This window comes from Lactuca sativa, chromosome 4 (assembly GCF_002870075.4).
Source record: "Lactuca sativa cultivar Salinas chromosome 4, Lsat_Salinas_v11, whole genome shotgun sequence".
NCBI classification, from domain to species: Eukaryota; Viridiplantae; Streptophyta; class Magnoliopsida; order Asterales; family Asteraceae; genus Lactuca; species Lactuca sativa.
The window spans coordinates 368,339,694-368,352,715 of record NC_056626.2 but is presented as its reverse complement, the minus strand read 5'-3'; the positions used below and the strand labels follow the sequence as shown (position 1 = coordinate 368,352,715).

Here is a 13,022-nt window from a genome sequence, read left to right as displayed (position 1 = left end):
AGGAGAGGGAGGTGGTTGATACTTGATAGTTGATATAGAAGCAATATGCCTAAGCTTATTGGTATTGTGGTATTTATAGAGGAACAACCAAAGCTATTTCTTGCCACTAATTAAACAATCAGGGTTTTATTTAACCATTCTGATCTGTCATGGATTGTTAAACCGGTTTATATGCCTAGGTGTGTACACGTGAATGTTTATTTTAAATTGATTTTTTAAACTTAATTGCATGTATCATTTAATTATACTTTATTTTAAATAAATCTTATTAAAACCAATAATATATTACATATTATATCATTCATCATGGGGAGATGACGATAAACAGTTTCGGAAACCCATAAGATCGATTACAACCTTCATCGATCAAATGGTGGATGAGACGAATATGAACATGTTCAGAATTTTGATGTTGATTAATTTTTTTTTGTTCTTATGGTTTTGGAAACCCATAAAATCGATTAACTTTCATCAATCAATGGTGGTGAAAATAAACATGTTCAGAATTTTGATATTGATTCATTTCTATTGTTTATATGTAAGTGTGGCTGCAGCTTAATTCCAATTTCTCCTTAGTAACATGACGCAACTGCTTATTTAATTTTGTATATATACAACAGTTGATGTCCGCTTGTTTTTTTTATTCTACTTTTCTTAAAGATTCAAAGAGAGAAGTTTATTCACCTCCATTGACAGTGACCACTGATTTAGTCAAACCTACCTTTCCACTTGGAGACCCTTCTGCCTTTTCTCTTCTTTAATTATTACACACAGCCCAATAAAAATGTAATACTTTCTACTTCCGGATGCTCTAAAAGAACAATATGTTTGTCATTTTTTTATTATTTTTAATTCCAGTTAATGCAAATTTCCTTATTTGTTCATTAGCGAACACTGTAAAATATCAACAAGAAGATTGATTTTGTTTGATAAGGTTTTTTTCAAAATATTTCAGGTATTTGATTTTTATAGGAAGAGTTTATTAAATAATGTCTTTAATCAAATATTGTATCTTGAAGGCAATATCATTTTTAATGTTTGTGTGGTTCTTGTTTGTTAGTGAACATCATGCTGAGCCACTAACACAAACTTTACAAAAGTTAACTTGGACCAGCTCGCCAGCCTAGACATACCCTTTCCAGTTACACTTACATATGCCAGATACAGGTTGCTTGCGGCTTAGCTAGCTCCCCATTGGTTTACTTGGAAGCAGAGCTTGGGACTTGGGAGTGTTGGCGAGCTGGCTTGTCAACAGTCTTATTGGCAAATCAATTAGGACACAGACCTCCCACAAAGCTTCTTGCAACTAGGGTGTTGTATTTCTAGCATTTTTCTTTACATTACGATGTGGGGAGTGGTCATAGCCAATTCAGTGTCATATAGGTATTTTACGATTCCACAACAAACCCACCAGGTTGAAAATGATGTTCACCGATGGGTTGGTAGTGAAGAGGCAAAAAGGAGGATATAGGAGAAAAAATATGAGGGAAAAATTAAAGAACCAATGAAAATATCCCTCTTCTTCGGTCTTTTTTTTTTTAAAGAGTCAAAGCTCAGCAAACTTATCCTCTTCTTCGGTCTTTACAACCCACTTCACAGCCAAACCATCGGTCCATGGGGCAGTGTTCACTGGTGAGTTGGTGTGCCACATAGAAAACTCATCCGTGGGTGTGAACCTACTTATAGGGATAATGACTTATGACCAAGGTAACTAACTTTATTTAATATTTTTTTTTTGGTACATCATTTATCAAACATATTTTTTCAGTTAAAAAAATACAACTACGAACGGTTATTAAAGATCATAAAATGAACACCAAAAATAAGTTCGTTGGTAATAACCTGTTAACCCGAGAACCCCACGTAGTTCTGGTAATGACTTGGGAATAGGCTAGTCCAACATTGTAGCTATTTTTTTGGGATCAACCAAAACCCGTTTTCCGAAATTATATGCGCTAACTACTCCACCGACGGTTGCGCAAAAGTACATTTTGTTTAGATTAGCAAAAAAATTATGCTCCTTTCAAACTCGTATAACCGCAGATAGATGCTCGATATGATCAATAATATGGGCGCTATATATGAGTATATCGTTAAAAAAAAGTACTAACACAAATTTTCGTAAAAATGGTTGAAATACCTTGTTCATCAATTACTGGAATATGGCAGGCGTGTTAGTTAAACCGAACGGCATAACTAAGAATTCATAATGTCCTTCATGGATACGAAAAAGTCGTTTTGTGAACGTTCATGCTCTTCATCCGAATTTGATGGTACCACCTCTTAAGATCCAATTTTGAAAAAATTGTTGCTCCGTGAAGCTCATCTAATAATTCATCGATAGCGGGAATTGGAAATTTATCAAGTATTGTAGCTTTGTTCAAGGCTCGGTAGTCAACACAAAACCTCCAACTACCGTCTTTTTTCTTGACTAGTAAAGCTAGACTTGAGAACGGACTTGTATTTGGTCGTATCGCCTTAGCGTCCAACATTTCACATACCAGTTTTTGTTTTTCTTTTTTTTTGGGTGTGTGGATAACGATTGGGTCTTACATTGATCGATTGGGTTTCGTCATGAAGTTTGATTGCATTCTCGTGGATGCGTTTTGGTGGCAGTCCTGGGGGTAACACAAAACGTCTTCAAAGTCACTGATTACCGAGCTGACAGCCGTATGTGGCGAAAATGAGAGGAGGTCCTTAGCTTCGGTGTGACTAACTTGTACCACATACTCTTCGTTACCATGCTCTAGTGTTTTGAGAAGCGATTTGTAAGAAACCAACGTTTTTTATAATCTGGGAATGTCGGTGAGAGTAATCAATTAATCTCCTTCCTAGAATTGCATGCACAATCTCTTCCAATCTACCATCATATCTCTAAATGTTTGTAACTGTTTAACACCGAAAATGACATCCGATCCACCTAATTTTAATGGAAAGAATTCTTCCATGATTTGTAACTCTAGAAGTGATAATGCTACTCATTTACACATACATTGACCTTTGTTATGGTATCTGATTACCTAATCGCACATTTATCGATCCATTATCGGTAACCTTTAACCCAAATTTTTCTACCATATAGTGGGAAAAGAAATTATGAATTACCATGCTATCAATATGTTGGGTTTAATTCAAAATCATTTTCCCAAAAATGTTAATAACAACAACAGAAGCTTTAAAATATAATAAACTTAAAAAAAATTAATCCACCAAGGATCATGTTGCAATCATGGAAAGATTAAATCAATCATAGACGGAAAAGTTTTATAACCTTTGAAGACTTTGATTTTCATGGGAATGGAAGTTGATGAAGTAATGCATGAAGCTCCAAATGAGAAACTCTCTACAAGTATCCACTAAGCAAGAGTAAACCACTTCAAGATGCTAGACATCACTTGTATTAAGTTGTTCTTAGGCCATTAAGACTTATACCAAATAAGCCTTAAGGAGAACTAACTTATAAACACTCTATCTTCACAACACTTTGCAAGAAGGAAAGGGGAGAGCACATTGTGTTCTCATATTTTAGGAGGAAAAAAGAAGAGAAGAAGCATGCGAATTCTAGTTAGTTTTTTCTCCATCACCTTCTTTATATATTAACATAAGTGTACAAAGTCAAACCAAGTCATTTAATGAATGTATGGAACTCTATGACAATCATCGCAAGAAGCTAAGGAAAGTCATCACAATATCTCTTATTGATAAAGGGAATCAATGACTTTGACTCTTTTAAGAGTCATATTTAAGTGTTGTTTACATAATATCCTAACTAGTATTACATATAAACTAAATGGTTACACAAAGTGTCCATTTAATTTGTAAACAATATATATATATATATATATATATATATATATATATATATATATATATATATATATATATATATTCATACTTTATGTATATAACTAGTTTTTGTTCTCTTTTGTTATTTCTTCCTACAAACAATAATTCTTAATATGTTGGTAAAATATTATTTTCATAAAAAAAATGTTTTTCCAATTAAATACAAGTATTCATAATATATACTAAGAATCAAATTACTCCAATAAATAATTAATAAGTAGTAACTTTCAATAAGCTGTGACACTATAAGATCATACGTCATTAGCAAATATCATTATATAATGACTCTTGGGAATATAGATCTTTCAATCTTCCACTTGCACAAGAGTCATGATAAATTGATGTAGAAAGTGATGAATGTCTACGAACATTTCACTGCCCCCAATAACACACGCCAAAGAATGTCATTCATCAACATCTAATTCCCAAAAGCTGAAAGCTACAATTGATGTATAATGTAAAGTTTATCAATTATCCTTTTGTTACACAGATCCTGTTAAACATGTGACTTGGATCGCAATCAATATCTTTTAGTGTTCAACTTTGGGTAATGTGCATTAGGTGTCTAGCTCTCAACACATAAGAGGAACAAATCTCATCTTGAATACATAAGTGTAAGGAAGTAAAGCAGATAACTAGCAAAACTAAAAGTACACAAGATACAGTATTAACGTGGTTCAGTTAAGGTGCCCTACGTCCACGACCAAGAGGGGAGTATTATTTATTTCAGAGCTCTGAAACAAAGGTTACAAGTACAATTTTCACTGAGACTCGCCTAACACTCTAGAAATCAATATACAAAATGATCTAGCATGCATCCCTATTTATATAAAACGCTAATGGGCCAAGCCCATTATCCTATAGGCCCATGAAAGGTGTCAACCAATCACAATCTGCCATGTAACTTCTTCTGGAATATTCTTCCATGTCATACAACTCATGAGTATCAGCAACACACATGATGGACCACCTTAACCATAGTGGAGCATTATGATGCACAGGTGGGGCATCATGAACATTAATTGCCAACATCCATTCTGGTGATCATCTTCTAGGCAAACGTAGATCAATATGGCTCAACAAAGGAATCGAGATGGCGTATCATGTACCAAAATGGTCCATAATGGCGCAACATCTCCTCCATAGCGCAACATCTCATTAGGATGGTACAACTTCTCCTCAAGATGGCACAAATTCTCCTCCTTGTTGCAACTTCACTCCTTTATGACGCAACATCAACCTCTTGGCGCAACTTTTGTAACGCCTGCAGATCCGGGCTAGTCAATTTAGAGGCAATAGGGGTCGAAAACGACTTTTCGACAAAAAGATTATTTAGAATAAATAATCTTAACCAAGTTGTAGAATATTTCACAGGGTTTCCGTACATATAAAGAACGCCGAAATCCGAGTTATAACGAAGAAGTTATGACCCGTCGAAGTTTCGCGTCGGAACCGGCACGGCGCCGAGAAGCGTAAATAGTAAATTTATGATAGAGCGAGATTTAGATTTAGCGCTCTAAACGAAAGTCATAGAATATGTTAAACTAAGAACTTCGATAAAAAGAACGCCCAAATCTGACTTCGTATGAAGAAGTTACGATTTTTCGAAGTTTCGGATTAGTAGTGTACAGTCCGAAATTCGAATATTAGATCGAGCGATTTTTAGCCGACACAACCTAAACGAGAATTGAAGATCTCATTATTAGTAGTGTAACAATAAAAAGACAGACGAAAATGGACATCGGATGAAGAAGTTATGAGATTTTAACGGACCAATCCTGTCCCGACCTGTTAAAAATATAACTTTAAAAATAAAGTCAAAATTAGCCGACGGAGTCTAAACGAAAGTTGTAGAGTACGTCTCCACCTACGCGTGGATATAAATAACGTCAAAAACGGAGTTCGTATGAACGAGTTACAAATTATAATAGCATATTTACGTATTAAAATAAAGTATAAATCATATATACGTACACATATATATACATATGTATATATCATTAGAAAGGTATCGACGATGCGGTCATTATAAGACTAATGTTGAGTTCTTTCGACATTAGTTTAGTGCAAATATCATTAAATCTATTTAAAATAGTATTATAAAGGGGTGTTTAGTTGTTTATATAACTATAAGGTCATTAAGTAATTATGGAGGGTAGTTTTTGTAAATTCAATTACTATAAATAAGAGGCTTGGGCTCTCATATTTCTTGCACCATTCTCTTGATTCAAGAGTCTTTCTCTCCTTATCCCCCGAGCATTTCGGTCCCTCGTGATTCGACTTCTCTTTCTGTAGTTTTAGTATAGTAAGGTGAGCGCTGAAGCGCTGCACGAATCTTTCTTAGAAAGATTCAGCGACGAAGTTCTGCCCCTACAGAGCCCGACTCCTAGCTAAAATCCCCTTGTAAGTAAGTTATGCTTATCCTATTTTAAATATAGTTTATATTTAAAATTAGTATTGTTATTACAAATTTATAATAAATATTTGAGCTATTATTATGAATTATATAAGTGTCGTTAGAATATCTTTTTAACTACTCGCGGTACGGGAAATCTGGTTTAAAGGGCCGCATAGGGTTGTTGGATTTCAGAAGTGCTATATGCCAAAATGGTCCTGCCCTCCGATGTTTTATGTCTGGCCCCTGTCTGTACATAGTGGTTGGAAAGTATTGTTTAAACGCTTATATAATAATAATAATAAGACTAATAATTAGTCACGGTAAATCTTAGACTAAAATCTAGTGGTAATAATACTAGGTTTCGTCGAAGGAAATTATTTTAAAGTAAACGAAGCGCTGTCCGAGTACCGAGTCACCACCTTCTCAAGTGAGTGCATGGTCCCTTTCATCTTACACATAGATATGAAGTATTTTAATATAAATTACGTGTTATGTGTGCATATTGTCTTAATACTTGCTGTCTATGCTGGTGAAAGATTTTTATACATGTTTTAAATGATTTAAACTGTATAAAGTATTTTATATCTACAAAATATGTTGCGTAAAACATGAGTAGATGAATGATGAGGGATAAAAGCTGAAATAGAGGAACATTAGTAGTACGGACCTAGTGCCCTATAGGTAATACATTGGCAGCAGTGGACCAAGTACCCTATAGATGAGCACTGGCAGCTGCGCCACAACCCGTAGATGTTTTAGATCTACGGTAAACGTCCTAGCAGCTGCGCTCTAAGGACAGTATCAACAGCTGTGCCTAATAGGGAGCCTTATGACCATGACAGTGGCGTTAAAAGGTCAATACCGGCATAAGCGCCTCATAGGAAATGTCCCAATTCTGGCAGCTGTGCCTAAGTGACAAGATTAGCAGCTGCGCTTGACCAAAGTGTCATTGGCAACAATGGACTTCATGTTGTTTCCTTAGGATGATCCTTAGGAATGAATGAATGAGAAATAGCTGATTCTTAGGGTAGATCCTTAAGAATAAAGAAGATAATGGGGATGGGTAATTGGGTTGATTATTTGATTGTTTAAACATAATAATTATATTATTGTGGGTTGAAAACCCTATGTACTCACCAGGTTTCCCAACCTGACCCACTCAGTTTATTTATATCACAGGTGTTGATATGAAGTGACACTACACTGAGAGATTTAAAGAGATGTAGATCACTAGTGTAAATAATTGTAAGTTCTGTTTATGCTTATGTTTCTGTATTAACGATGACATCCCAAACGTTTTAAAATGAAATAAATACGTTTCTTCGAAAATGTTTTAATAACGTATTTACCATGTTTTTCTGGGAACAAATTCCGCAACATTTTTATAAAATGAAGTACTCTGATTTTTATAAAGCATAAACAACATCGGTCTTTTCTGGCCGTGAAAATGGGGATGTCACAGTTGGTATCAGAGCATTAGTTTAAGCGAACTAGGAATATGGATTTATTTCTAGACTTAAACTTAGAATGCTAAGCGATGATCGTGAGGTGTGAGCACTAGCTTATTTTAGGAATTGTGCCTAAAATGCTTTTATGTGCTAAATGCTTGTGCCTGATATGCTGTTATTTGTTCGGATCTATGGTTTGTTGCCGACCGGATCTGGAAACCTTATGTGTTTAGGATTCTAAGCGTTTAACTACGATATTAGAACTAGCATATAAACGTTTCGGAGTGATAAGAATGATTTAAACGTCAATCCTAAGTAAAGTTCTAGATTCACCTTATTCGGCGTATAGATCAAGATGGCAAGAACCCGTAGTGGAAACGTGAATGCAAATGGGAACTGAGATCAACCCCCAGCGATTGAGCAAATACCGGTTGTGGTAGCCGCTGCTGAGCCAATAACGATGGCAGGAGTGCAAGCGATGATCCAAGCAATGTTGGATCGTCAAATGGAGGAAACCAGACGTTTGCTCCAGCAAAATCGTGAGGAAGCGACTATTCAGATCGAACAGCCCAAGTTGAACGAAGAGCAGACTGAGGAAGGAAACTACAGTGGGACTGTTGGTCAAGTCAACCCACCAATAGTTCGACAAAACAACCAAGATGACGAAGTCGAGAGGAATGGATGCAAGTACAAGGATTTTCTGACTTGCAAGCCATCGACTTTCACTGGAAAGGAGGATCCGATCGGGGTCATGGATTGGATCTCGGAGATGGAATTAGCTTTCATGACGTGCGGTTGCAAGGGAAAACAACAGACCACGTTTGCAGTGCGTCAGTTTCGAGGAGGCGCTGTACGATGGTGGAATACCTTGGGAAAGACGCTGAGCCCCAATGAGCCCCTGCAACTGACATGGGCAGAATTTTTGGTGCATTTCAAACGTAGGTACTGCTCAGCCCAAAATCTGCTCGAGCTAGAAAACCAATTCCTTACCTTAAAGAAAGGAAGCATGTCTATTGATGAATACACCAACAACTTCACAGAGAAGATGGAGTTCGCCTTACGTCTTGTTCCGGATGAGCTGACAAAAATTGACAAGTACGCAAAGGGACTTCCATGGGAATATGCAGTGTCAGTGCATCAGGCACCTACTTTGGAGGCAGCTATCTGGGCTGCCAAGTCGGTTGAGGAGATGATCAAGGGAAGAGCCGCCAACAAGACCGAGGTTGGCGAAAAGAGGAAGTTTGAGGGGTCTGCGAAGCCCGATGAGAGAAGCAAATCAAGTACCAGGAAGTTTAGAGGAGGAGGGAGTGAAGAAAGATGGTGCGAGAAGTGCAAAAAGAAACACTCTGGAAAATGCAGTGAGGAAGTAACTTGTTTCAAGTGTGGGAAGCATGGGCATTATGCCAACGAGTGTAAATTCAATAAAAGGGTGTGTTACGAATGTAATGAGGAAGGACACTTCAAGCAAGATTGCCCAAAGAGAGAGGGGGCTACAAAGCCAAATGTGCCGCCAAAGCCAAAGGCGAGAGCATTTCAAATGATCCTTGACGAAGCAGATAACAATGCGAGGATTCAGGAGTGACAACTTGACATCCAAAGATCGAGTTATGAGGTAGCCATAGAATCGTATGATGTAGCCTGTTAGAGGCATATTCTAGGGTGAACTTGAACACCTATGTAATAGTTTCAAGGAATAATAAAAACCTTCGTTTTGATATCTGATGTGTTAAGCTGTTATATGATTTTCTTGTGTGGTGACTTGGAAAACTGTGGGACAATACCTGAGACGAGTATGAGTAGGTGTGAATGGTAGTAGAGGCCTATACTACCGGAAGCACAGGACTCACACTTGGATCAGGGAAAGTCACAAGGTTACCAAGAAGCTAGTAATTGGTTTCGTGTGTGTTGTTACCATCGTTTCGGTAATGACTAAGAAGATTGTTGATATTCCGACCCTAGTGGTCGTATCGAATCGAGTCCGACTACGATGAGTATGTTATGTGGTTCAGAGAACCAAGTTTGATGTAGCGTCCGACTTAAACCAAACGGTTGAAATCAAAGCGATCAATAGAAGTATCACACTCGTTGTTAAGGAAGTTGGTGGCTAGAAATGCCTAATGTTAAAGTGTGATTATATCACATTAGAACATGAAGGAATGCATAGTCTGTTTTAGAATTTAACTCTAAGAGACCTAAGTCTAAGTGTTGCAACATACGATGATAGGTCATTAGAATATGACACATCGATCTATAGTAGTAATAAAAGAACTTATCTCAAGTCCGTATCCAGCAAGGATCGAGATTGTGACTTGAAGGTCATAATTTGGAGTCTAACCTGAGGTAGAGAGCAGGTGCACGATCGAGTACTCTTACAGTCAATGAGTTTAAGAGATAGAATTGAAGGAATGTAGAAGTTATAATTATTACCTAGGATGAAGAGATGACGTATGGATTCATTATATGACCCTGTTTCATTGATGATTCCGGGACGTAATCATCCAAAGGGGGAGATAATTGTAACGCCTGCAGATCCGGGCTAGTCAATTTAGAGGCAATAGGGGTCGAAAACGACTTTTCGACAAAAAGATTATTTAGAATAAATAATCTTAACCAAGTTGTAGAATATGTCACAGGGTTTCCGTACATATAAAGAACGCCGAAATCCGAGTTATAACGAAGAAGTTATGACCCGTCGAAGTTTCGCGTCGGAACCGGCACGGCGCCGAGAAGCGTAAATAGTAAATTTATGATAGAGCGAGATTTAGATTTAGCGCTCTAAACGAAAGTCGTAGAATATGTTAAACTAAGAACTTCGATAAAAAGAACGCCCAAATCTGACTTCGTATGAAGAAGTTACGATTTTTCGAAGTTTCGGATTAGCAGTGTACAGTCCGAAATTCGAATATTAGATCGAGCGATTTTTAGCCGACACAACCTAAACGAGAATTGAAGATCTCATTATTAGTAGTGTAACAATAAAAAGACAGACGAAAATGGACATCGGATGAAGAAGTTATGAGATTTTAACGGACCAATCCTGTCCCGACCTGTTAAAAATATAACTTTAAAAATAAAGTCAAAATTAGCCGACGGAGTCTAAACGAAAGTTGTAGAGTACGTCTCCACCTACGCGTGGATATAAATAACGTCAAAAACGGAGTTCGTATGAACGAGTTACAAATTATAATAGCATATTTACGTATTAAAATAAAGTATAAATCATATATGTACACATATATATACATATGTATATATCATTAGAAAGGTATCGACGATGCGGTCATTATAAGACTAATGTTGAGTTCTTTCGACATTAGTTTAGTGCAAATATCATTAAATCTATTTAAAATAGTATTATAAAGGGGTGTTTAGTTGTTTATATAACTATAAGGTCATTAAGTAATTATGGAGGGTAGTTTTTGTAAATTCAATTACTATAAATAAGAGGCTTGGGCTCTCATATTTCTTGCACCATTCTCTTGATTCAAGAGTCTTTCTCTCCTTATCCCCCGAGCATTTCGGTCCCTCGTGATTCGACTTCTCTTTCTGTAGTTTTAGTATAGTAAGGTGAGCGCTGAAGCGCTGCACGAATCTTTCTTAGAAAGATTCAGCGACGAAGTTCTGCCCCTACAGAGCCCGACTCCTAGCTAAAATCCCCTTGTAAGTAAGTTATGCTTATCCTATTTTAAATATAGTTTATATTTAAAATTAGTATTGTTATTACAAATTTATAATAAATATTTGAGCTATTATTATGAATTATATAAGTGTCGTTAGAATATCTTTTTAACTACTCGCGGTACGGGAAATCTGGTTTAAAGGGCCGCATAGGGTTGTTGGATTTCAGAAGTGCTATATGCCAAAATGGTCCTGCCCTCCGATGTTTTATGTCTGGCCCCTGTCTGTACATAGTGGTTGGAAAGTATTGTTTAAACGCTTATATAATAATAATAATAAGACTAATAATTAGTCACGGTAAATCTTAGACTAAAATCTAGTGGTAATAATACTAGGTTTCGTCGAAGGAAATTATTTTAAAGTAAACGAAGCGCTGTCCGAGTACCGAGTCACCACCTTCTCAAGTGAGTGCATGGTCCCTTTCATCTTACACATAGATATGAAGTATTTTAATATAAATTACGTGTTATGTGTGCATATTGTCTTAATACTTGCTGTCTATGCTGGTGAAAGATTTTTATACATGTTTTAAATGATTTAAACTGTATAAAGTATTTTATATCTACAAAATATGTTGCGTAAAACATGAGTAGATGAATGATGAGGGATAAAAGCTGAAATAGAGGAACATTAGTAGTACGGACCTAGTGCCCTATAGGTAATACATTGGCAGCAGTGGACCAAGTACCCTATAGATGAGCACTGGCAGCTGCGCCACAACCCGTAGATGTTTTAGATCTACGGTAAACGTCCTAGCAGCTGCGCTCTAAGGACAGTATCAACAGCTGTGCCTAATAGGGAGCCTTATGACCATGACAGTGGCGTTAAAAGGTCAATACCGGCATAAGCGCCTCATAGGAAATGTCCCAATTCTGGCAGCTGTGCCTAAGTGACAAGATTAGCAGCTGCGCTTGACCAAAGTGTCATTGGCAACAATGGACTTCATGTTGTTTCCTTAGGATGATCCTTAGGAATGAATGAATGAGAAATAGCTGATTCTTAGGGTAGATCCTTAAGAATAAAGAAGATAATGGGGATGGGTAATTGGGTTGATTATTTGATTGTTTAAACATAATAATTATATTATTGTGGGTTGAAAACCCTATGTACTCACCAGGTTTCCCAACCTGACCCACTCAGTTTATTTATATCACAGGTGTTGATATGAAGTGACACTACACTGAGAGATTTAAAGAGATGTAGATCACTAGTGTAAATAATTGTAAGTTCTGTTTATGCTTATGTTTCTGTATTAACGATGACATCCCAAACATTTTAAAATGAAATAAATACGTTTCTTCGAAAATGTTTTAATAACGTATTTACCATGTTTTTCTGGGAACAAATTCCGCAACATTTTTATAAAATGAAGTACTCTGATTTTTATAAAGCATAAACAACATCGGTCTTTTCTGGCCGTGAAAATGGGGATGTCACAACTTTACTCCTTCATGGCGCAACATCCATTCCTTTAGCGTAACTCCTTTCCTCTTGGCTCAATAACTTCATGAATGGAGCAAGATATAATCCCATGTCACAACATCATCTATGCTTGGTGCAACATCCATATGCATGGCATAACAATTTGCTCCAAGTTTCTCCAAACGACTCAAAGTTGCTCCAAGCTGCTCTAAACCACTCTAAGTTGCTCC

The 13,022-nt window shown here is 36.7% G+C and overlaps 2 long non-coding RNA genes across 4 annotated transcripts; both read left to right on the top strand.

Moving 5' to 3' along the window:
- Positions 1 to 6,076: 6,076 nt before the first annotated feature.
- LOC128133946 (uncharacterized) lies at positions 6,077 to 7,624 on the top strand. Of its 2 annotated transcripts, none has more exons than XR_008232266.1 (3): positions 6,077 to 6,249; positions 6,603 to 6,671; positions 7,424 to 7,624. It is a non-coding gene; the product is annotated as an uncharacterized LOC128133946 (long non-coding RNA). The 2 variants fall into 2 exon arrangements; XR_008232267.1 differs by having other exon boundaries at positions 6,077 to 6,253.
- A 3,555-nt stretch (positions 7,625 to 11,179) lies between these two features.
- LOC128133945 (uncharacterized) lies at positions 11,180 to 12,713 on the top strand. Of its 2 annotated transcripts, none has more exons than XR_008232264.1 (3): positions 11,180 to 11,352; positions 11,706 to 11,774; positions 12,527 to 12,713. It is a non-coding gene; the product is annotated as an uncharacterized LOC128133945 (long non-coding RNA). The 2 variants fall into 2 exon arrangements; XR_008232265.1 differs by having other exon boundaries at positions 11,180 to 11,356.
- The last annotated feature ends 309 nt before the right edge of the window (positions 12,714 to 13,022 follow it).